Source organism: Tursiops truncatus, chromosome 14 (assembly GCF_011762595.2).
Source record: "Tursiops truncatus isolate mTurTru1 chromosome 14, mTurTru1.mat.Y, whole genome shotgun sequence".
Classification (NCBI taxonomy): domain Eukaryota; kingdom Metazoa; phylum Chordata; class Mammalia; order Artiodactyla; family Delphinidae; genus Tursiops; species Tursiops truncatus.
In genome coordinates this window covers 45,270,433-45,296,942 of record NC_047047.1, presented here as the reverse complement: position 1 = coordinate 45,296,942, position 26,510 = coordinate 45,270,433, and the positions used below count along the sequence as shown (strand labels likewise).

The 26,510-nt window shown below is 36.7% G+C and overlaps 1 long non-coding RNA gene across 1 annotated transcript in view; it reads right to left on the bottom strand.

The window, feature by feature from the left end:
* Positions 1–26,510, bottom strand: part of LOC141276338 (uncharacterized) — a 546,316-nt gene that overhangs the window by 182,924 nt on the left and 336,882 nt on the right. Inside the window, exon 4 of the long non-coding RNA XR_012325701.1 lies at positions 23,509–23,556. This is a non-coding gene — a long non-coding RNA (uncharacterized lncRNA). The remainder of the gene's footprint in view (positions 1–23,508; positions 23,557–26,510) is intronic.

Below are 26,510 nucleotides of genomic sequence, written 5' to 3'. Positions count from 1 at the left end.
TTGCATAGCAAGGAGTTCAATGAAGTCGTCCTCTTGCAGATCTAGCTCCAGCTTCTCACTGAGGGTGACTAAGTTGCTGAAGACCTCTTTAGGCTCCTCATCCACCTTCTCAAATCCACGAAAATCATGAACAAACTTCAGGCAAAGGTTCTTCCAAATTCCATTCATGGTGAAAGCTATAACCTTACACCAAGCAAAGTCATGGCCTTGTAGATGTTATAGTCCTTCCAAAATTGTTGCAAGGTTGTTCCTGATTCATCACTTGCCTTTATTTCCTGACAAAAAATATGAGATAAATAATACTTCTTGAAAGTCTCTATAACTCTCTGGTCCGTAGGTTGGATGAGTGACATAGTAATTGGTGGCAGATGCACTACTTTGACATTGGGATGAAAGTCGTCCATGAATGGGGGGTGGTCCGGAGCACTGTCAAGCAGTAAAAGAATGATGAATGGGACATCCTTCTCCAAGCAACATTTCTTTACCTCTGGGATAAAGTGGTGGAAAAACCAGTCCTGGAAAATGGCCTGTGTAACCCAGGCTTTGGGGTTACTCTTCCACACAACAGGAAGAGAGCCCTTGGCTGTGTTTTTAAGGGCTCTTGGGTTCTCTGAATGATAAACTAAGAGAGGCTTCAGCTTCATATCACCAGAAGCATTGCCACCAAACAACAGAGTTAGCCTATCCTTTACTGCTTTATAGTCTGGCATCAACTTTTCCTCCTTACTGATGTAACTTCAGTCTGGCATCCTCTGCCAGTACAGTCCTGTCTCATCCACATTAAAAACCTGCTCAGGTAAACAGGCACCTTCATCAATTTCTCAAAACGTTTCAGGAAATTCCCGGGCAGCACTCACTGCCTCGCCACTTACTTTTATGTTGTGAAGGTTGGCTCTAGCCTTGAACCAATGAAACGAGCCACAGCTGGCATTAAAAGTTGTGCCCTCTGATTCTTCACTGTGTTTCTTCTTCAAGTCTTCATAAAGGTTTTTAGCTTTCTCTTGAATCAGCATTAAGCTGAGTGGGACTCAATGCTGATGATGCTGATCCTGCATCCACACACTGAGAAGTTTCTCCATCTCCTCCATCACTTTTCCACTCTTCTTCAGTGTTACTGTCAGCATCATTGGCACAGCAGACTTCACGTCTTCCATGATCTTGTCCTTGTTCTTTAGAATCGTGCCTATAGTTGAATGATTCTTGTTATAAGAACGAGTGATGTCTACCATCTTTTTGCCTTACTCCTCTCTCTCAATTATTTTCACTTTTGTTTCCACTGTTATCACTTGGTGCTTCTTAGCAGTACCAGCTACATCACTGCTGCTTTTATGCTTGTTTCCAGACATCCTGGGCTTGAAATAAAGATACTGTACTACTGTACTCTATACAGTACTGTACAGTAAAATATACAAAAGCACAACCACTTGTAGAGGATGCACTCACGTGACAATGTATGCTAGACACGTGAACTAGTTTACATGATTGGACATGCAAACACACGTTTGCCTCTTTGAAAGTTCACAACTTGAAGATTCGTATGTAGGGGGCCTACTGTATACATTTTTTTCAAGAGCAGATGGAATATTTTCCATGATAGATCACATGTTAGGCCATAAAACAAGTACCAATACATTAAGGAAGAATGAAATCATATCAAGCATCTTTTCTGACCACAACAGTATAAAAGTAGAAATCAATTACAAGGATAAAACTGGAAAAAACACGAACACGTGGAAGCTAAACTACATGCTCCTGGACAACCAATAGGTGAATGAAGAGATTAAAAAGGAAATTAAAAAATACCTTGAAACAAATGAAAATGAAAACACAGCTCTCAAAAATCAGTGGTATACAGCAAAAGCAGTTCTAAGAGGGAAGTTCATACCTACCCTCAGGAAATAAGAAAAATATCAAATAAACAGTTTAACCTTAAACCTTAAGGAACTAGAAAAAGAAGAAACAAAGCCTAACATTAATAGAAGGAATAAAATAATAAAGATCAGAGCAAAAATAATGAAATAGATACTGGAAAAAAAAGAAAAGAGCAATGAAACTAAGAGCTGGTTCTTTGAAAATATTTTTTAAAAAACTGATAAACCTTTAGCCAGACTCATCAAGAAAGATGACTAGATAAGTAAAATTAGGTAAAAAAGAGGATAAGTTGAAACCAACATCACAGAAATACAAATGATCATAACAGAAAACTATGAACAGTTATGTGCCAACAAATTGGACAAGCTATAACTAAAAAATGGATAAATTCCTAGAAACATACAATCTTCCAAAACAGATTCAGGAAGAAATAGAAAATCTGAATAAACCAATCACTAGTAATGAAATGAATTCAGCAGTCAAAAAACTCCCAACAAATAAAAGTTCAGAACCAGAAGTCTTTACAGGTGAATTCTTCCAAACCTTTAGAGTTAATACCTATTCTTATCAAACTATTCCAAAAAGTTGAAGATAAAGGAATGCTTCCAAACACGTTCTACATGCCATCATTACCCTGATAAGACACTAGAACCAGAAAAGACACTAGGAAAAAAAAAAAAAGAAAATTATAGGTCATTATACCTGATTAATATAGATGCAAAAATTCTTAGCAAAATTTTAGCAAACTGAATTCAATAATACATTAAAAGGATCATATACCATGATCAAGTGGAATAGATTCTAGGAATGTAAGGATGGCTCAGTATTCACAAATCAATCAACATGATACACCACATTAACAAAACAAAGAATAAAAATCATGATCATCTCAATAGATGCAGAAAGTTCGTTTGACCAAAATCAACATCCATTTATGTTAAAAAATCTCAATAAAGTGGGTATAGAGGAAATTTGCCTCAACATAATAAAGGCCATATATGACAAATCCACAGCTAACATCACATTCAGCTGAAAGCTTTTCCTCTAAGATCAGTAATAAGACGAGGATGCCCACTATTGACATTTTTATTCAACCCAGTATTGGAAATCCTAGGCATAGCAATTAAGCAGGAAAAAGAGATAAAAGACATCCAAATTAAAAGGGAAGAAGTAAAACTGCCACTATTTGCAGATAATATAATTCTATGTATAGAGAACCCTGTAGGCTCCAACAAACTATTAGAACTGATAAATGTATTCAGTAAAATTTCAGGATATAAAATTAATATACAGAAATCTGTTGTGTTTCTGTATAATAATGACAAACTCTCAGAAAGAGAAATTAAGAAAACAATCCCCTGTACAAATGCATCAAAAAGATTATAATACCTAGGTGTAAAGAGGTAAAGACTTGTATTCTGAAAACTGTAAGACATTGATGAAATAGATTGAAAATGACACAAACAAATGGAAAGATATACTATGCTCATGGATTGGAAGAATTAATGTTGTTAAAGTGTTCATGCTACCCAATGCGATCTACAAATTCAATGCAATCTCTACCTACATACTTATGGCATTTTTCCTGAACTTAACAAATAATCCTAAAATTTGTGTAGAACACAAAAGACCCCAAATATCCAAAGCAATATTAAGAAAGAAGATTAAAACTGGAGGTATCACACGCCCTGATTTCAAACTATACTATAAAGCTATAGTAATCAAAACTGTATGGTACTGGCACAAAAACAGATACATAGACCAATGGAACAGAAATAAACCAATGCTTGTATGATCAATTAGTTTATGATAAAGGAGGCAAGAATATACAGTGGGTAAAAGACAGTCTCTTCAATAAATAATGTTGGGAAAACTGAACAGCTACATGCAAAACAATGAAACTGGACCACTGTCTTATACCATACTGAGAAAAAAAAAAGAAAAACCTCAAAACAGATTAAGATCTAAATGTAAGACCTGAAATTATAAAATTTCTAGGAAAAAACCTAGTCAGTACCCTCTTTGACATCAGTCTTAGGAATATTTTGGGGCAATCCATCTCCTCAGGCAAGGGCAACAAAAGCAAAAATAAACAAATGGGACTACATCAAACTAAAAAGCTTTTGTACAGTGAAGGAAACTGTCAGCAAAATGAAAAGGCAATCAACTGAGTTAGAGAAGATATTTGCAAATGATATATTAAATAAGGGGTTAATATCAAAAAATATAAAAAGAGGTCACATAACTCATTATCAAAAACTGCTATTAAAAAATGGGCAGAGGGGCTTCCCTGGTGGCGCAGTGGTTGAGAGTCCGCCTGCCGATGCAGGGGATGCGGGTTCATGCCCTGGTCCGGAAAGATCCCACATGCCGCGGAGTGTCTGGGCCTGTGAGCCATGGCCGCTGAGCCTGTGCGTCCAGAGCCTGTGCTCCGCAACGGGAGAGGCCACAACAGTGAGAGGCCCGTGTACCGCAAAAAAAAAAAAAAAAAAAAAAAAAAAAAAATTTAGCAGAGGACCCGAATAGACATTTTCCAAAGAAGACATACAGATGGACAACCAACACATGAGTAGATGCTCAGCATCACTAATCATCAGGGAAATGCAAATAAAACCATAATGAAATATCACCTCACATCTGTTAGAATAATAATAAAAAACAAGTGTTGGTGAGAATGTGGAGAAAAAGAGAACACTTGTGCCTGTTGGTGGGAATGTGTAAATTGGTGCAGCCACTATGGAGAACAGTATATAGGTTCCTCAAAAAAGTAAAATGAGAACTAGCATATGATCCAGCAATTCTACTTCTGGGTATTTACCTGAAGAAAACAAAAGCACTAATTCAAAAGATATATACACTCCTATATTCACTGCAGCATTATTTACAATAGCTAGGATATGGAAACAACCTAAGTGTCCATTAATAGATGAATGGATACAGAAGATATTGCATACATATATATATGTGTGCGTATATATAATGGATTATTACTCAGCCATAAAAAAGAATGAAATCTTGCCATTTGCACAACATAGATGGACCCAGAGGGATTATGCTAGGTGAAATAAGTCAGACAGAGAAAGCCAAATAACATATGATTTCACTCATATGTATAATCTGAAAAATAAAGCAAACAAAACTAAACAGAAACAGACTCATAGATACAGAGAACAAACTGGTGGTGGTCAAAAAGGATGGTGGTGGGGGATTAGAGGAAATAGGTGAAGGGTATTAAGAGACACACACTTCCACTTATAAAAAATAAATCACCAGCACATAATGTACAACACAGGAAACACAGTCAATAAAATTGTGATAACTCTGTATGGTAACAGATGGTTACTACACTTATCGGGGTGATCGATTTGTAATAAAGATAAATGTCAAATCACTGTGTTGTACACCTGAAATTAATATTGTATGTGAACTATATACTTCAGTAAAAAAATAAAAATTTTAATAAATAAATAAAAATAGCCAATAAAGCACTAAAAAATAACTTTGTACAAATATTATGAAAGTTTGATTTAAAAAGATTGTCAAAATGAGGAGAAAAGCACTAAAACCAAGGAGAAAAGCACTAAATCCAAGTAGAAAACCAGGTAATTTCATTAAAAATTAGTAGCAGAAGAAATGTAAACACCCTATCAGTATATAAAAACATCTAGCTTAGTAATTTAAAATATTGAAATATAAACAATAAAATACTTCTTACAAATTTTTTAATATAAAGAATAAGCAAAGATTTTCTTTTTAGCTGATGATTAATGAGGGGAAAACCTAACTTGAAATGTAAATATTCAAAAAATGCTGGTAAAAATTGACACTAGTACAAGTTTTCTAAAAGCAATTTGGCAATAATCAACAAGGATCCTTAAGAACATTCCTACTTGGGGTCTCAATGACTCTAATTCTAGAAATCTATACAAAGGAAATAATCTGAAATGTGGATAAATGTATTTTATAACACATAAGCCCAGAGATATAGTATTGGTGTTAAAAGCATCTTGCTTATGTAAAATGCAATACTATAAATCATTTCAAATATTTTGGAAGTATATTCAATAACTGGGAAAACCATCTACAATATATATATATATATATTTTTGCGGTACGTGGGCCTCTCACCGTTGCGGCCTCCCCTGTTGCGGAGCGCAGGCTCTGGACGCGCAGGCTCAGTGGCCATGGCTTACGGGCCCAGCCGCTCCGTGGAACGTGGGATCCTCCCGGACCGGGGCACAAACCCGTGTCCCCTGCATTGGCAGGCAGACTCTCAACCATTGCGCCACCAGGGAAGCCCCCATCTAAAATATTTTTAGTAAAGAAAAGGAAGCTACAGGAGAGCATGTATGGTGTGAGCTCATATTTGTCATAAAATCAAACTATAGCCACTCTAAACAGGTGGTAGTAATTCTTAATTCTCTTTCTCTCACTGTCTTTATTTTGTTTCCTAAATCACCACTTATTATCTTTGCAGTACAAAGTTAAGAAGGTATAAAGAATTAAGTTTCTAAAGAAAGTTTAACATGACAAAATGCTCTTCATAAAGTAACTAGTGTCACTCATGGAGTGTATAGGTGCATGTATGTATGAGTGTGTGTGATTGGAATAAGATATATTCAAAATGCTAATACATTTTCTATGTGATAATTTAATTTTTACTTTTCTAAACAATCAGAATTCCACTCCATGCTTTTGTAAATGAGAAAATAAGGTATTACATGATTCTTTTTGAATAAATACATAGGAACTTTCATAAATACAAACAAATTCCAAAGTTAAAGAAAAACTAAATGAATAATTAATATAGTGAAAAAATAAGCTCACAGATCAGGAGCCAAAAATTGGTGACAGCTGAAATCTAACAGGTAAAGTCAGCTCTGAGGCTGGTTTTCACCATATGGCATTTGCTAAATCCTTGCTTTTGTTTTGATGTGTATTTTTGAAGGAGAATGAGGGATAAGAGAAAACCTAACACCTACCCAATGCTGACAACCTAATAAGATCCCCTGCAAAATCCTAGCTCCAGGGCTACATCCACAGGGTAAAGATAAACTAGAAATAAACCTGCTCCAGAACAAAAAAAACAAGAACATTTTCACCTTTCCACCCACATAAATAAGGGTAGTACGTATTTAAGCAGAGCATACATTGCCATGCTGATATGCAGCTACTATATTTTGTCCATTATGAACAGGAACCTTTCTAAAAAGTTGATCATCAAGATTTATAGTTACACAATAATCAATCTGCCAGGATTGTACAGTGCATGGTTTGATGGCCCAGAGGAAAGTAGTTCCTGGAAATTTCTTTCTAAATTACATCCTTTGAATAGATGCAACCTGAAAAATAGGAGTCAACTGATACTGGCAGATTACTAGAGCTCTACTCGGTCATCAAAAATTGGTCCAGTACGTGATCATAGTGTATGGCCAAAATGTCTCCCAGCGTGATACCCCTCAGGCTTTTCGGCTTCCATTTGACCTTGTCAGGTTCCAGAAAACTGGCAGTCTTGCACTTGTGGCTTCACCCTTTCAGGTGTCTGGTATAACTGTGCTAAGAGACAGTGTCATTCTCTTTCTCTGAGCCTGTTTCAAGGCACCAATGTCATGGATTTCCCTCTCTGCATAAGCTTTACTCTCAGCTACTGTATCTCCCTCTCTCTTTTGACTGATTTTAACCCAAACCTTCCCACTTTTGGAAGGAATGTTAGGTTCAGCCAGTGTGCTTGCCCAAATTGCTGACAGTAATAGCAGTCTAGCAACTACCTCCCTGTCAGTCCATTCTCATGCAGATAGTTCAGGGTTACATAGGTTCAGAATTAATGGGCTATCCCAACCACTAGACAATACAGCTACATTCACTGTTGATCTTAATTTTTCCAGATGGGGTGAAGGCCCTTAAAAATCCTGGTATAAAGGTTAAAAGGTATGGTTACATTTTCTTCTTAGGGGTCATTCCACTTCCCAGCACCCACAGTTGCAGCCCTGGTCCCAAGACCACTGCAGTAAGCAGGAGAAAAAGAAAGCTGAGGTGACATTGGGAAGGATTATATAGTCATACCAGCATCTTACTCCACACCCTCTTTTTCGGATCCCCTAGAAAAGCAGAGAAGCTCTCCCTTGGGGCCCCTTATGTTGTCTGTGATCACACACTTGTGAAGGCATGTAAACCAGTCTTTTATACCTTGATCTCTTCATAGTTTAGACAACTGTTTCCAGTGTCTGTTCCAATTCTCTATCAAGCCATTTATTTGGGGATGATATGCAATGTGATATGTCCATTTGATGTGATAACCCTTTGCCCATTGTTGGACACTCTGAACTGTAAATGTATTACTTCGTCTGAAGAAATGTAACTTGGTAGTCCAAATTAGTACTGTATCTTCTGTTCCAGGTTTTTTACAGTGTTCTGAGCATTTGCATCAACCATTGGGGAGGCAAGACCTAGTCCAGAATAAGTGTCTATTTCTGTTAGAGTCCATTTATAGCCTCCTGGGGCTACTGGTAGTTGTCTGATATAATCTCCTTGCCAGCTTTGTGTGAGGGCCCTTCCCCTGGGGAGTCTTCCCCATAGCCATCTGCAGTTTGTCTTTCTTGGTGGCAAACAGGACAGGTCTTGCTGACATTTCATGTCTCAGATGGTGCAACAGGAATATGTCAATGCCCAGCCCATCTCTGCATTGCTGCAGCTCCTCCATTTACTCTCGTTTTATGAACCCAGCTGACCACATCAAGCAAGTACACCAGGTTGTCCACATGCTAGTTCCAATCAACTATTTTTTTAAATAAATTTATTTATTTATTTTTGGCTGCGTTGGGTCTTCATTGCTGCTTGTGGACTTTCTCTAGTTGCAGCGAGCAGGGGGCTACTCTTCATTGCAGTGTGCTGGCTTCTCATTGCAGTGGCTTCTCTTGTTGCAGAGCATGGGCTCTAGGCACACGGGCTTCAGAAGTTGTGGCACATGGGCTCAGTAGTTGTGGCTTACGGGCTCTAGAATGCAGGCTCAGTAGTTGTGGCACACAGCCTTAGTTTCTCCGTGGCATGTGAGATCTTCCCAGACCGGGGCTTGAACCCATGTCCCCTGCATTGGCAGGTGGATTCTTAACCATTGTGCCAGCAGGGAAGTCCCAATCAACTTCTGATCCTGGTTCTTTTGATGGGCATCAACATGCCCTATTGTTACCAGAAAGTAGGTTCTTGTCTCCTCAAGAGCAAGAATTCAGAGATGAGACAGGAAGGTCAAGAAAGCAAAGCGAGGATTTATTAAATGATAGTATTCTCTCAAGAGGAAAGTAGGCAGACTTAGGTGAGTAGATGCCCTGGGTTTCTTTGGCAAGCTGGTTATATGGGACTTGAAAATAAATGGGTGGAATATTCATTGAGGAGGGAGGGATTTGGGGTTATATTTCCTGATTTTCATCCCAGCTCCACCTTCCCGAGGGGAGGAGGGTGGTGTCCGCCTCTAGGACCCCTGTCACCTCAAGATATATGACTTCCTGTCAGTCCAGAGGTTCCTGCTTTTCTTTTTCTGCCCAAGAAACCCCATTGTTCACAAGATGTATGGCTTCCTGCCATTTGGCCTTTGTCCCCCTTTCTCTGCTCATATCTAGCTATCTGCCTGCTCTAATACTACATTAATGTGCCAAATAATTTCTTATAGTGATATCAATAGGTCCATGCCCCATACAAGTATTTCCTTTAACAGTACAGTCCTCTACTGCCCATCTGCCTGACTCAATGGCAGGGCCACTGCTCATGACACTATATATACCCAAACATTGGGGTTCTTCTGACCGTTTAACTATTCTATCACTACAAACAAATGGCATGCAGTTGAGTCAACTGAGCTGATTTTTTGCAACCTTTATCAATCAGGGTTTTCCAGGAGTTGCTCATGGAGCAGTGGACTTTCAAAGCGTGTAGTTGGAACTACTATCCATAAACCAAGCAGCTTCCTTTCGATCAGTTGAGATCTGTTCATAGGGCACCACTCATATGGCAATAGGATAAGGCAACAACTCAGATGTTCCAAGTCAGTCCTAGAAGAAAAGAAGCTATCTGCTCATGAATACGGTAAGTATCTCCTTACATTCCTCAGGTAGCATGTTCCTATATAAACCATTTCCATTACATTATAGAATTCTTCTGGACACTGACTTCCTCATTAGAGTGTTTCTCTGATATTACAACCAGGACATTATAGGTATTTTAGGTTTCAGGGTCTACTTTATGCTCTTCAGTAACAGGGTTAGTTTCTATTAATGTCCAATAACAAGTCAATAATTGTCTCTGAAATGGCTTGTACCATACCACCACATATGGAAATTTTCTGGTACAAACCCCAGCTGTTGCTGTTAAGTGGCACTCATGGGATTTTGCCATAACCTCCAATCTACGTAGGTTATAAATTCTTCCAAAACTGTACCTGAGTACTGATCACAAAAGTACAGAGGCATCGGCTGAGACACTGCTTTTTGAAATTCTGATAGACCCTGGTGTTATTTAGGTTCCCATTCAAATAACTGCCTCCTTTCAGGCAGTTTTATGGATAGGAGCTAACAATATTCCTAACTGTGGAATATACATCCTACAAAATCCAAACAACCTGACCATGTACTGTTTTTCTCACTTAGTTCTAGAGGTAGGAAATACAACGATTTACTTTTAGCTGCCTGTGGAACATCATGGATGTCTCCTGCCCAGGTTATTCCTAATAATTTCACCATCTGAGTGGGTCCTTAGATCTTTCCTGGATTTATCAAGCAGCCTCTGTTATTCATGTGTGTCACCATAAAATTTGTCTGTTCTAGCTTATTCTTTAGTTTATGATATTATCATATCATCGACATAGTATATTACCACACTTGGGACATGCCTCAAATGCAAATCCCTTCTAACAAAATTATGCCAGTAAATTGGTGACTCCAAATAACCCTATGGCAATATAATAAAGGTAAACTGGATTTCATCCCAGGTGAAGGCAAACTGGTTGGCTCTTCTGTAAGATCAGGTTGGAGCAAAAGCCTTTGTAAGATCAGTCATTAAGTACCAGTCTCCTTTACCTTGTATTATTTTATACTTTTGAAACCATACCAGGGACTGCTGATGCTACAGTGAATACTCTTTCACTCAAGCCTTGATAATCTACTTCTTGTCTCCATGAGCCATCTGCATTTTGTATGGATCACATATGGCAAATGTACAGAAAAGTTAATGGTACCAGTACTCCCATTTCTAACATGTCACTAATTAAAGTGATAATCTCTTTTTATCCACCAGTTATTTAATATTGATTTAAATTAATAACCTGTATGGGATATACTATAAATTCTCATTTAGCATGTCCAATTAATACTACCCTGAAGGACAAACTTATATGCCTACTGTTTTATAATATTAAGTAGAAGTATTCTCCAGTCAGACATAATATCCATTCAAATAATACATTTAGGTAAAGGAGACATGACTATGTCACATAAAGTTTCTTCAAACGTTCTAATTTTCACCCAAGCTTTTACCTTAATCCCACTGACAACTGCATCTCTATATCATCTCATTATAATTGTAGTCCCTGTTGGGACTTTACCAATAGGTTTTGGAATCAAAGTGCATTGAACTTCCATGTCAAGGAGCTCCAGGTAGCATTCTCTCCAACTCCCTGTCCATTTTCCAGTTTGCCCACACATGTGCATATGGTGTTAGGCCCCCAGCCAAGGGTCAGGCCAAGAGACCCTGGTGCTTTCATCTATCCTCAACCTCATTAATTTTTAGATTATCACCCCCTGGTAATTTGAGGTCACATTTGTCATTGTGATCTTTGTCTTCTGGTTTTTTAAACATCTCCAAACTAGGGTAAATAGAAAAGATTTGTTTAGAGCTCTTCAATGTTGGGGGACCAGGAGTGGCTCCCATCTGTTTATCAAATCTCTGAAGACTTTTGTCTTGAACCTTTCAATGCCCTTTTATTCATCCAATTCCTTAGTAAGTATTTAAAAACCTTCAACTTGCTGTGATGGATCCCTTGACTATTATTTCCTTTGTCTTTCCTCATACACATCAAATCGTTCTAATTTTCTTAGAATCTTTGAGTCTCAGAAGGGGAAGCTGAGACAACAAATCTAATATGGCTTTTTTGATCTTTCCGTGACTTTACAGCAGGTGACATGGAGTGCCCATGCAGAAAGGATCCACTTAATCACAGTATTTACCATAATATGGTTAAAGAGAATATTAAATGGATGTACTTCCTAATAATTATAAGATTATTCCAGCACGCCTTTCATATGCAGCGTATCAGCCACTTTAGCTGGGGAGTTCCACTTGTCATGTGAAGGAGGGAAAGGACAATTCCCCTTCTCAGGATAAACGAACTTTACAGTGTCTTTTCTCCAGTCCACCAGGCCAGTTGTCCCTTCAGGAAGAAACCTGTTGTATGTTTGGATAATGTACAGTAGCCAGTTCTGATTGTTCAACAGCAAGCTACGGGTCCGGCATCAACCCAAACACATTCCTCCACTCCACTGCATTCAAAATAAGAAGATTGCTTCAAAGTTAGTCACCCTCATAATTTACTTTAGTAAAAGTTCTTCAGGAAGCTGATCATATTAATCCACAAAATCAGACAACCCTTTCACAATATCCCCCAGTTTCAGAAGTTTCTTGGTTTTGTAAAGACATACACAGCTACCCCTGCCACCTGAACTACCTTCTTAATGACCATAGATACTAGTTTTTTTTTCTATAATACATTTTCCTATTGGTAACAGACCTGAAGTTAGTGGTCATAGCTCAGGAAAGCCAAAATCTAATGCCAGGACCCACGCCAACCCTGTCCTTTATTTTCATTTTATCTACTACAGAAAAAAATAACCAACAATTTCATATTTGGCTTGTTTCTCATTATTTTGTGTTTTTGTATGTATCCAGTGAGCCAACTCCTCAAGAAATAGATCTATCATTTCTAAATTCCATTGATAATTTTTACCTAGAGTAACTAATCACATCACACCTGCTGTCCTACACCATAGGAGATGTGGTAGCCACTTAGGTTTCAAAGGTTTGTCATCCTCCATTCCCATCATCCTTCCTTTTCCCAAACAATGTTTTCACCATATTTCAGTGAGTCAGTGTCACTCTAGTAAACTCCGCTTCAGAAGTCCACTGTGACCCCAAGACCATCCTCATGTTCAATGATTAGCTAGGACTCACAGGACTCAGAAAAATTGTTATACTCATAGTTATGGTTTATTACAGCAAAAGGATACAGATTAAAGTCAGGAAAAGAAAAAGGAACATGGGTGGATGCCAGGAGAATCCAGGTACAAGCTTCCAGATGTACACTCATGGTAGAGTCTCATGGACACAATTCTCCCAGCAAGAATATATAACAACACATTAAAAGTGTTACCAACCAGGGAAGTCCAAGTGAGGATTGGCATCAGGGTTTTTATTAGAGTCTGTCAGGTAGGCATGCAGTGCTCATATGACTGACCTTAGATACTCAGACTCCAGACCCCCAGATCAAAAATAGGCATTCACCGTAAATCATATTTTTAGCATTAATTCTCTGATTGAAATGGTACCAAATGACCCAAGGCCTCAAGCACACAAAATACTCTTATCAGGCAGAATATTCCAAGGGCTCATGACTCATTTCCCAGGTGCTGGCCAAGAGCTAGTCCTAAAGACATGTTTTTCTAGGGAATGCACATGGTTTCAGTAGCCTATGCCTACTTTCCTATACAATAACCTTGATATTAAAAATAGGATATAGCAATGCTTAGCACCAGCTAGAAAGAGTTCCTCTCACCAGGAAAGGAAGAACAGGGTGAGTGACCAAGTTTCCCAACCTTTCAGGGCACCACAAAAAGGTTCCTTTGGATTTCACCTCACCCAGACTGGCAAAGCTGAAATGTATAGAAATGTCTAGGAACAAGGAAAAAAAGCAGGGCTACCAATAGCAGCCACACAGTGGGAGTGATGGCAAATCACAATGACCTGCTCTGCAGATAAACCCAACAACTTTCGCCACTGAAGAAGGAAACAGTGGCCATTATAGCTGCCACAGACCCCTTGTAGATTTCACCAGCTTTTGCCTCACAGGTGTTTGCATTTCCTGATGCCAGTTACCTGAGTCCCTGTTCTTTCCCCACTTGCTCACACCAGAGCCCAAAGACCACATGACAGCTAGTCCAGACCTCTTCAGCTGCTTGAGTGCAAGATACCAGGCTAGACACTCAGGACTGACCCCTACTACCATGCACACACTTAGGACTAGCCCCTTCAGCCATACATTTGCATACTACCAGCCTGATGCCTGCTACAAGCCTCCACTGCCATGCTCATGCCCAGGGTAAGACTGTGCAGCCACATGAGGGAACACCTGATAGCCAGGACCCCCATAGCTGTTTGTGAGCCTAGCCTGGATCAGGCAGTTTTCTATGACTGCATTCACCTGTAGCTAGCCCCCTCCAGCTGTGCACCTGCATGTCTCAGGTCTGACCCCATATCAATTGTCTCTACTTCCATTTGCCTGTGATGAGATCCAGCAGCCACAGTAGTACATCCTGACAACCAGAGCCCACACAGCTATCAGTGCCCGGGCAGTTGGCCTGGCCCTAGCTACCTTCTTTGGCTCCCACCATTAACTGTGTGTCTGCTATCATTCTGGCCATTTCACAGGCACCTATACATGGCCCCTGCAGACAAGCATGTGAACACCTCTCTTAGAGGTGCCACTGAGGACCTCAAAGCCTTGCAGTCATAGAAGATCCCCCACAGTGCTCACCAAGAACCATATGATTGTCAGTGCTTTATCCAGAAAGCCTAAACTACAGAGATATCACACACCCCTTGGGTCCAGTGCTGCCACATGGCTTCAGACTTGGCACCCTGCACCATTAGACCCAGGGTCACAGCATGCTCCAGTGTGCCTCAACCCACAGGTGAAAGTCTTCCCATACCAAAAGGGTCCATAAAGTCTAGAAGAGGTGACTGCTTCTTCAAATGTGCAGACACCTATGCATGGCTACAGGGATCATGAAGTTTCAGGAAAATATGAGTCTTCCAAATGATCACAATAAACTTACAGTAGCTGACCCCAAAGAACTGGAGATTCAGGAACAGTCCAACAAAGTATTCAAAATAATTGTTCTAAAGATGCTCAGAGAGCTGCAGGAGAACACAAAGAAACAAATTTACAATATCAGGAAAACAATAAAAAACAGAAATGAGAAGTTCAACAAAGAAATAGAAAACATAAAAAAGAACCAAACAGAAATTCTGAAGCTGAAGAATACAATGACTGAGCTAAAGAATTCAATAGAAAGCTTCAACAGCATATATAACCAGAAGAAAGAATAAGTGAGCTAGAAGACTGATCAATTGAAATTATCCAATCAGGGGAACAAAAGAGAAAAAAGATGATAAAGAGTGAAGAAAGCCTACATGATCTATGGAATAATATAAGAACCAAGTTATGAATTATTAGAGGTCCAGAAAGAGAAAAGAGGGAAAAGAGCAGAAAGCTTATTAAAGAAATAATGACTGAGAGTTTCCCCAAACTGGGGAGATATTTGGATATCCAAGTTCTTGAAGCTCATATATCACCAAACAATGTCAACTTAAAGATAACCTCTCCACATTATAATAAAACTGTCAAAAAATAAAAGACAAAGAGAAAATCTTAAATGATGCAAGAAAAAAAGAGCTTATAACTTACAAGGGAAACCCCATATGGCTATCAGTGGATTTCTTATCAGAAACCACACAGGTCAAAAGAGAGTGACATGATACACTTGAAGTGTTTTTAAAAACCTGCCAACCAAGAATACTTCACCCAGCAAACTTGTCCTTCATAAATGAAGGAGATAAAGGAATACATCACTACTAGACCTGCCTTACAAGAAATGCTGAGAGGATTTCTTCAAACTGAAATAAAAAGATGCTAATTAATAACAGGAAAAGATGAAAATGTTAAACACATGGATAAAGGTAAATATACAGTAAGATTCAGAATACTCTAATACAGTAATGTGGTGTGGAGTATTAACCATCTACCTCAACCATAAAGATCAAAGAACAAGAATATTAAAAATAACTACAGCTACAGTAATATATTTATTAATGGATATACATATAAAAAGAGGGAAATTGTTAGCACTCTATACAAAAAAGGAATGAAGTAAAAGGGTACAGTTTTGTATGTGACAAAAGTTAAGTTGTTATCAGCATAAATGGACTGCTGTATCAATAAAATATTTTATGTAAGCTTCATAGTAACCACAAAGCAAAAATCTAAGCATATTCACAAAAGATAAAGAGAAGGTAATCATTCATACCACCAGAGAAAATCATCAGTTCACAAAGAAAGACAGCAAAGTTGAATAAAGGAACAATTGAACGAGAAAACAGGCAAAAAAACAAGAAATAAGATGGTCTTAGTAATTTATTACCTATCAACAATTACTCTAAATGTAAGCAGATTGAATTCTCCAATCAAAAGACATAGATTGGCTGCATGGATTAAAAAAAACAAAACCTCATTATATGCTGCTTACAAGAGACTCACTTCAGCTTTAAGGACACACGTAGGCTCAAAGTGAAGTGATTGAAAAAGATATTCCAGACAAATGGGAAACAAAAGAAAGCAGAGGTAGTTACACTTATATCAAAAAACAAAATAGACTTTAAGCCAAAAACATTATATAATGATAAGGGGGTCAATTCACCAAGAAGATATAATAATCATAAATATACATACACAATATATACAATAATGGTGGGGGGCTACAATACCCCACTTACAACAATGGATAGGTAATCCAGACAGAATATCAACAAAGAAACATTGGACTTGAACCATAATTTAGGCCAAATGGATCTAACATTCATATACAGAACAACATGAGAATACACATTCTTTTCTAGGCACTGTCCAGGATAGATCACATGATAGGCCAAAAAATAAGTCTTAGCAAATGTAAGAAGAATGAAATCATACCAAGTATCTTTCTGACCACATTGGTATGAAACTAGAAATCAATAAGAGTATGAAACCTGGAAAATTCATAAATATGTAAAATTTGGACAACACACTCCTGAGCAATCAATGGGTCAAAAAAGAAATCAAAAGAACAATCAAAAAGTATCTTCAAATACACAAAAAGCTGAAACATAACTTACCAAAACTTATGGGAAGTGCAAAAGCAGTTCTAAGAAAGAAGCTTATAATGATATACACCTACTTTAAGAAAAAGAAATCTCACAGTGTAACTTTATACATCAAGGAACTAGAAAAAGAAGAACAAACTAAACCAAGTTTGAAGAAGGAAAGAAATAACAAAATTCAGAGTATAAATAAATGAAATAAACACCAGAAAAGAATAGGGAAAAAAAATCAATGAAATTAAGAGCTCTTTATCTTTTTTAAAATAAACAAAATTTTAAAATTTTTAGCTAGACTAAGGAAAAGAGAAGATTCTAATAAAATCAGAAACAAAGGAGGAGACATTACAACTGATAGCACAGACATGCAAAGGATTATAAGAGACTATTATGAACTATTATATGCCCCAAATTTGGATAATCTAGATAAAATAGATTCATTTCTAAAACCACAACCTACAGTGACTGAATTGTGAAGAAAAAGAAAATCTGAACCGACCAATAATGAGTAAATAGATTGAATCAGTAATCAAAATTCTCCCAGCAATGAAAAGCCCAGGACCAGATTGTTTCACTGGTCAATGCTACCAAGTTTTAAAGTGGAATTGATGCTATCCTTCTCAAACTCTTCCAAAAAATTGAAGAAGAGAGAACACTGTCAAACTCATTTTATGCATTACCCAGATAGCAAAGTCAGATAAGCATACTATAAGAAAACTACAGACCAATAGCCCTGATGAATATAGAAGCAAAACTTTTCAAAAAAATATTAGAGATCAAAATTCAAAAGCACATTAAAAATAATTATACACCGTGATGAATATATCCCTGGGGTGCAAGGACAATTTAACATATGCAAATTAATAAATGTGGTACACCGTAATAGAATGAACTATAAATATATGATCATCTCAATAGATGCAGAAAAAGCATTCAACAAAATACAACCTTCTTTCATAATAAAAATTATCAATAAATTGGATATAGAAGGAACATACCTCAACACAATAAAGGCCATATATGACAAGCCCACATCTAACATCATAATCAATGGTGAAAGGTTAAAAGTTTTACCTCTAAGGTCAGGAACAAGACAAGGGTGCCCACTCTTTTTTGTTTTTGTTTGTTTTGGCTGTGTTGGGTCTTCATTGCTGTGTGCATGCTTTCTCTAGTTGCGGCAAATGGGGCTACTCTTCGTTGCGTAACTGGACTTCTCATTGTGGTGGCTTCTCTTTGTTGCAGAGCATGGGCTCTAGGTGTGCAGGTTTTAGTAGTTGTGGCATGCGGGCTCAGTAGTTGTGGCTCACAGGCTTAGTTGCTCCATGGCTTGTGGGATCTTCCCGGACCAGGGCTCAAACCCATGTCCCCTGCACTGGCAGGTGGACTCTTAACTGCTGCACCACCAGGGAAGTCCCAGGGTGCCCACTCTTACCACTCCTATTCAACAAAGTACTTGAAGACCTAACCAGAGAAATTAGGAAAGGAAAAAAAAATGAAAGAAATCCAAATCAAAAGGGAAGAAGTAAAATTATCTCTTTTTGCAGATGATATGGTCTTCTTAGAGTATATCCTAAAGGCACCACTAAAAACCTGTTAGAACAAATCAATGAATTCAAAAATTGCTGGACACAAAGTCAACATATAGAAATCAGTTGTGTTTCTATACACTAACAATGAAATATCAGATAAAGAACTACAAAATACAATCCCATTCACAACAGCATTAAAATAATGAAATACCTGGGAATAAACATAACCAAAGAGGTAAAGATCTTTACTGCCAGACTTTGATAAAAGAAATTTAAAAGGCTAAACAAATGGGAAGATATACTACGTTCATGAATTGGAAGAATTAGTATTGTTAAAATGCTCATACTACCTGAAGCCATCTATGTATTCAATGCAATTTCTACCAAAGTCCAATAACATTTTTCAAAGATACAGAAAAAGCAATCCTAAAATTTGTTGGAGTCACAAAAGACCTAAATATTCAAAGAGATCTTGAGAAAGGAGAACAAAACTGGAGGTGTCCCACTTCCTCATTTCAATCCATTCTACAATAGTAATCAAATCAGTATGGTACTGGCATAAAAAGAGACACATAGATGAATGGAACAGAATAAAGAGCCCAGAAATAAACCCACACATATATGGTCAACTGATATTTGACAAGTGACCCAAGATACCTAATGGGGAAAGGATAGTCTCTTCAATAAATTGGTGTTGAATAGCCACATGAACTCACAAAAATGAACTCACAGAGAAATTCAAATCAAAACTACAATGAGATACCACTTCACACCTGTTAGAATGGCTATCATTAAAGAGACAAGAGATCAATATTGGGAAGGATGAGGAGAAAAGGGAACTTCTTTTAATTCTCTATTTTTTTAATTGAAGTATAGTTGATTTACAATATTGTGCTAATTTCTGCTGTATAGCAATGTGACTCAGTTATACACATACATATATTCTTTTTTTATATTCTTTTTCATTATGGTTTATCCCAGGAGATTGAATATAGTTCCCTGTGCTATACAGTAGGAACTTGTTGTTTATTATCCATTCTAAATGTAATAGTTCACATTTGCTAACCCCAAACTCCCACTCCGTCCCTCTCCCTCCCACCACCCCATCAGCAACCACAAGTCTCTTCTATGTGTCTGTGAGTCTGTTTCTGTTTTGCAGATAGGCTCGTTTGTGCCGTATTTTAGGATCTACGTGTAAGTGATATCATACGGCATTTGTCTCTCTTTCTGACTTACTTCACTTAGTATGATAATCTCTAGTTGCATCCATGTTTCTGCAAATGGCATTATTTCATTCTTTTTATGGCTGAGTAGTAGTCCATTGTATATATGTACCACATCTTCCTTATCCATTCATCTGTCAATGGACATTTACGTTGTTTCCATGTCTTGGCTATTGTGAATAGTGCTGCTATGAATATAGGGGTGCATGTATCTTTTGGCCACTATATGCAGATGACATGAAACTATATATAGAAAACCCTGAGAACTCCACACAAAAACTACTAGATGTGATAAATGAATTCAACAAAGTAGCAGGATACAAGAATCACATTCAGAAATTGGTTGCATCTCTTTACACTAACAATGAAATATCAGAAAAAGAATGTAAAATAATTCCTTTTAAAATAGCACCAGAAATAAAAATACATAGGAATAAACCTGATCAAGGAGATGAAAGACATATGCTGAGAAATATAAAACATTAATAAAGGAAATTAAAGAGGATTCAAAGAAATGGAAAGATATCCCATGCTCTTGAGTTGGAAGAATTAATATTTTTAAAATGGCAATACTACCCAAAACAATCTACAGCTTTAATGCGATTCCCATTAAAGTACCCATGACTTTTTTCACAGAACTAGAACAAAGAATCCAAAAATGTGTATAGAACCATAAAAGACCCAGAATTGTCAAAGCAATCCTGAGGGGGAAAAAAAAAAAGCAGGAGGCATAACTCTCCCAGACTTCAGACAGTACTACAAAGCTACAGTAATCAAAACAGTGTGGTACTGGTATGAAAACAGACATATGGATCAATGGAACAGAATAGAGAGCCCAGAAATAAACCCACACACTTACAGTCAATTAATCTTTGACAAAGGAGGCAAGAATATAAAATGGGAAAAAGTCTCTTGAGCAAGTGGTGCTGGGGAAGTTGGACAGCTGCATGTAAATCAATGAAGTTAGAACTCACCCTCATGCACAAAAATAAACTCAAAATGGCTTAAAGATATAAACATAAGACATAACACCATAAAACTCCTAGAAGAGAGCATAGGCAAAACATTCTCTGTCATAAATCGTACAAATGTTTTCTTAGGTCAGTCTCCCAAGACAATAGAAATAAAAACAAAAATAAACAAATGGGACCTAATCAAACTTACATGATTTGCACAGCAAAGGAAACCATAATAAAATGAAAAGACAACCTATGGAATGGGAGAAAATGTTTGCAATGATGTGACCAACAAGGGCTTAATCTCTAAAATATACAAACAGCTCATACAACTCAACAACAAAAAAAAACCAACCCAATTGAAAAATGGGCAGAAGACCGTAATAGACATTTCTCCAAATACAGATGGCCAGTAGGCACATGAAAAGATGCTCAGCATCACTTATTAGAGAAATACAAATCAAAACAAAAATGATGTATTGCACCACCTCACACTGGTCAGAATGGTCATCATTAAAAAGTCTACAAATAACATATGCTGGAGAGGGTGTGGAGAAAAGGGAACCCTCCTGCACTGTTGGTGGGAATGTAAGTTGGCACAGCCACTATGGAAAACAGTATGGAGTTTCCTCAGAAAACTGAAAATAGAACTACCATATGATCCAGCAATCCCACTCCTGGGCATATACCCAGACAAAACTATAATTTGAAAAGGAAACTCTTGTGCACTGTTGGTGAGAATGTATATCAGAACCACCACTGTGGAAAACAGTATGGAGATTCCTTTAAAAATTAGAAGTAGAACTACTTTAAGATTTAGCAATCCCACTTCTTGGTATTTATCCAAAGGAAATGAAAAAAGATATCAAAGAGATATTTACACTCAATGCTGCATGTTCACTGTAGCATTATTCACAATATCCAAGATATGGAATTATGTATATATAAGAAATAAACATAAAAAAATGAAGACTGATTAGAGAATAAAGAATAATATTGTTTTAGTCACATATATGATTATCTATGCATAAAACCCCAAAGAATAATGATAGAATTTAGAAAGTTTACCAGATATAAAATATCTAAATAAAAAGTTAATCACATTTGTATTGACAGGATATTTGATTTAGAATATGATACTAGTTACAATAGCAAACAGATACAGAAGGATCACAAAAGACTTGTAAGAGTGTTAAGGAGAAAATGTTAAATACCATATATAAATACTTTTAAATTCCTAAATAAATGATGTAGTTAATGTTTATTGATAAAAATGTTCAGTATGTTTAATTTTCAGTTTTCTCTAAGTTGATCCTTATCATTTAATGTGATAAAAAACCTGAGCAGCATATTTGTATGGCACTTTACAATTTTTATGGTCTTAGTAGATACCAGGTTTTTTTTTCTAGTAATTAGAACAGCTTGCTCATACCTCAGTAAATGATGAATAGACTATGGCATAGAATGGAGAAACCAGTTATAAATCCACATGTACATGGAAACTTGGTCTAGGACAGAACTGATATAATATCAGTTATAAGATATAATATCTTATAAAAATATCTAAGATATAATATCTTAGTTGGTAAAGACGGGCTACGCCGTAAGTAGTATTGGGAATATTATCCCTACCTGACTATGCAACCAAATCAATTCCAAGTTGCTAAAAGATCTAAATATGAATCATGAAAAAATAAACTTTTCTGAAAATAACATAAGCACGTATATTCATCAGGTTTACCAAAAAAAAAAAAAAAAAAGCAATAGATGAGAAAGAGAGAGAGAAAGATTAATTTTAAATAACTGGCTCACATGATTGTGGGGACTGGCAAATTTGAAATCCATAAATTAGGTCAGCAGTCTAGAAACTCAGCAGAAGGTAAAGCTATGGTCTTAAGCCCAAAATCTTTAGGGCAGACTGGCTGCCTAGAAACTCAGGCAGGAGATAATGCTGCAGTCTTGAGTCAGAATTCTTTCATTTCCAGGAAACCCCAGTTTTCAATCTTCGATTGATTGGATGAAACCTACTCATATTTATCAAGGGTAACCTCTTTTACTTAAATTTAACTAATTATAGATGCTAACCATATCTACAAAATACCTTCATAGCAACACCTAGATTAGTGTTTGATTAAATAACTGGGTCCTGTAGCCTAGCCAAGGTGACACATGAAACTACCACAGCACATATTTGAGATACTTGAGAAGAAAGGAGGAATTCTAAAACAAGACACAAAATAAGATGCAAGAAATATAATAAAAGGTCAATAAACTTGACTACTCAAAATCAAGAATTTCAGTTCATCAATACACACCATAAAGTAAAAATATATTGCAACATATACAACTAATAAATGTTTAATATCAAAAGTATAAAAAGAACTGTAAATCAGTAAGAAAAAGACAAGCATCACAAGAGGACATGTACAGAAAATTACGAACAGATCCAACACATAAAAAGAAAACAAATGAGTAATAAACATACCGAAAGTTATTCAACCTCATTAGTAGTCAGGGAAATACACACTAAAGTCTTCACATACACAATATTTTACATCCATTGCTTGGAAAAAGACCAAATTGATAATACCAAGTTCACAAGGATATGGATCAAGAACCTCTATAGATTGCTGGTAGGAGTATAACCACTATGGAAAACAGTTTGGCATATTTAGTCAACTGAAAAATGTCAACTCAAATTTCACTCCTCATGACCCAGAAATTTTACTCCTGTTCATGTACACCAGAGAAAACTCTTACCTCTGCGCATCAGAGGGCACATCCAAGAATATTCATAGAAATGTTGTGCTGTGATAGGAAAAAAAAAAAAAGGAAACAATTCAAATATCCATGGAAGAAGCTTGGGTTATAAATATTTGTATATTTATAGACTAGATTATTCTACCCTGACATTGGACAACCTATAGAAACACACATGGATAAAACTTAGAAACTTATTATCAATAATTTTGAAAAGCAATCTTTAGAAGGATATACAATTTTATGTGACATTCAAAAACATGCAAAGCTAAACATGTGGTAAAATTCTAAAGAAGAGCAAAGAAATTATATAAATACAATTGATAATATAGTCATTTATGGGTGGAGAAAGGAGGATCAGATTGGTGAGGGAGAAATCAAGGAGTTTTAAGATTCCGGATAATGTTTTATTCCTTTTTTAAAAATTTATTTATTTTTATTTTTGGCTGCATTGGGCCTTCGTTTCTGCACATGGGCTTTCTCTAGTTGCAGCGAGTGGGGGCTACACTTCCTTGTGGTGGCTTCTCTTGTTGAAGAACATGGGTTCTAGGCGCGCAGGCTTCAGTAGTTGTGGTACACAGGTTCAGTAGTTGTGGCTTGTGGGCTCTAGAGTGCAGTAGTTGTGGCACACGGGCTTAGTTGCTCCGCGGCATGTGGAATCTTCCCAGATCAGGGCTTGAACCCGCGTCCCCTGCATTGGCAGGCGGATTCTTAACCATTGCACCACCAGGGAAGCTCCCTGGTAATGCTTTATTTCTTAAACTGAGCATTCATATGCTCATATTGGTTATATTTTTATTTGTTTTAACCTACATTTGCTATAAATATTCTTCTGTATATACTTAATATTAAAACAAATTTTTACGCTTAGCATCCTTCAAATTTGTAATGTTCAAATAGCTTTAAGCCTTAAAAAAAAAAAGCATGTTAATCCTCACCCACTAATACCCTTTCCAAAAATCAGGATCAGTGACCAAATATAAACTTTTAAGAAAATATGTAAATTAAGGGGCTTCTAAATTGCTCAAGGTCATCTCCTCTTTTCTGAGTTCTCTTACTTCTCCCCTTCCCTCCTACATATTTTTCATTATTATTTTGATCAAGTGGAAATTATTCCAAGGTCCATATTTTACAAGTTCACAGCATGAAGTTTATTCACCACTTATATTCTGTAAGAGGCATCCTAATCCTATAGCCTCAGTAGCTCTTTATTTTCTGGTTTAGGATAGTGTTTAGTTTTCTGCTCAATATTTATCTATAAAATAAGTTGCAATTTGGTCATTTGAAGAAACCATGTAATATCATTACCATTAAGATCTATATTATTCAAGACACTCTACTGAAAATGTTAAGCTTAATTTTTAATCCCCCTCACCTTTTATGTCATATTTTGATGTTAATAATCACTGTGTAACTAAACGGGAAAGACATGAAGTTCAATATATGACTTAAGGTTTTTGCTTTGTTTTGTTTTTTTCCTTCCTATCTTCTTATTTCTTTGACCTTTAGAAGATTTGTAACAGTGAATCTAGTTTTTAGAAAATGACAATTCTCATAAGGTACTTGTGCTGCTGTTGTTCTTGGCCAGATCAATCTGAGATGTTTTATATTTTGGCTGATAAATACAAAGTCTTCAGAACCTTTTTTTCTTCCTTTTTTTTAAAAAAAATAGTGCCAGGCTTTTAGCTAGTAAGGTGTTCAGGGTTAGGATAAATAAATATTTTATCTATCAATGAGCAAATACAAAAATGTTTTAAAAGAAATGACCGGAGATTTCTGGTTTGATGAGCTCTGTAGAAAATAAAGATCAATATTAAGTATTTTCAGTTTATGGCTTTTTGATGCTAGCATATATCCTTAAAAATAAATAAAAGATACCAGTTTTATACTTTATTCACACCTTAACTATATTTGGGGACAAAATTAGAGAAACAATGCATATAAAATATGGTTTATTGTATATTTGACAAATAATGTGTCATATCTTTTCCTTACCAGCTCCAAGAAGCTAAAAATCACATCCATTTAAATTACAGAAGAAAGGCAGTTATGTTATTCTTCCTTGGGGTATGGATGACAAAGTAAAGTAATTGATTAATCCTTCTACCTTTGCAAAAATGTACAATGAGTTTATATTTTTCATACTGCCCATTAAGAGGTTAGTAATCATTCTAATTAGAAACTTTTCGGCACATTTTCAAACATGATAAAAGTCATCATTGTGCTGATAAATGAATTGAAGTTTAACATACAAAAATCAAAATAGCCCATTACTGAAGCATAATTAAGCCAACAAAATGTGAAAGTCATCATACAGTGATTCTAAAATTCACTTTATTAAACATTTTCTTGAGATTTAAAAAACAGATGATAATGTAAGGTCAGCACATTTACATTCCACTTACGGTGAAAAGCAAATGACTAGCCATGTAGTTATATGATTTTCAACCATGAAAGGCTTGGGGAAAAACATTTTAGAAGTGTCTGGTATCATAGGCAGAATAATGGCCTCTTAAAGATGTCCATATCCTAATCCCTAGAACCTGTGAATATATTCTTTTACATGTCAAAAGTAATTTTTAGATGTGATTAAGAATTCAGAGATTGAATTCTGGAGTTCTGGAGGCTAGAAATCTAAGATCATGGTGCCAGCATATTTGAGTCCTGGTGAGAATTCTCTTCCTGGCTTACAGATGGCTGTCGTCTCACTGTGTGCTCACATGGCCTTTCCTCAGTGCATGTGCATGGAGAGAGAAAGAGATCTGTCTCTCTTGCTTTTTTAATAAAGTCATCAATCCTATCCAATTAGAGCCCCACCTTTATGACCTCACTTAACGTTAATTACCACCAAAAGCCCTCCAAACAGTCACATTAGGGCTTCAACATATGAATTGGTGGGTGGGGGGCACAATTCAGCTCATAGCATTCAACCCCTGACCCTACCAAAATTCATGTCCTTCTCTCATGCAAAATATATTTATTCCATCTCAACAGCCTCAAAT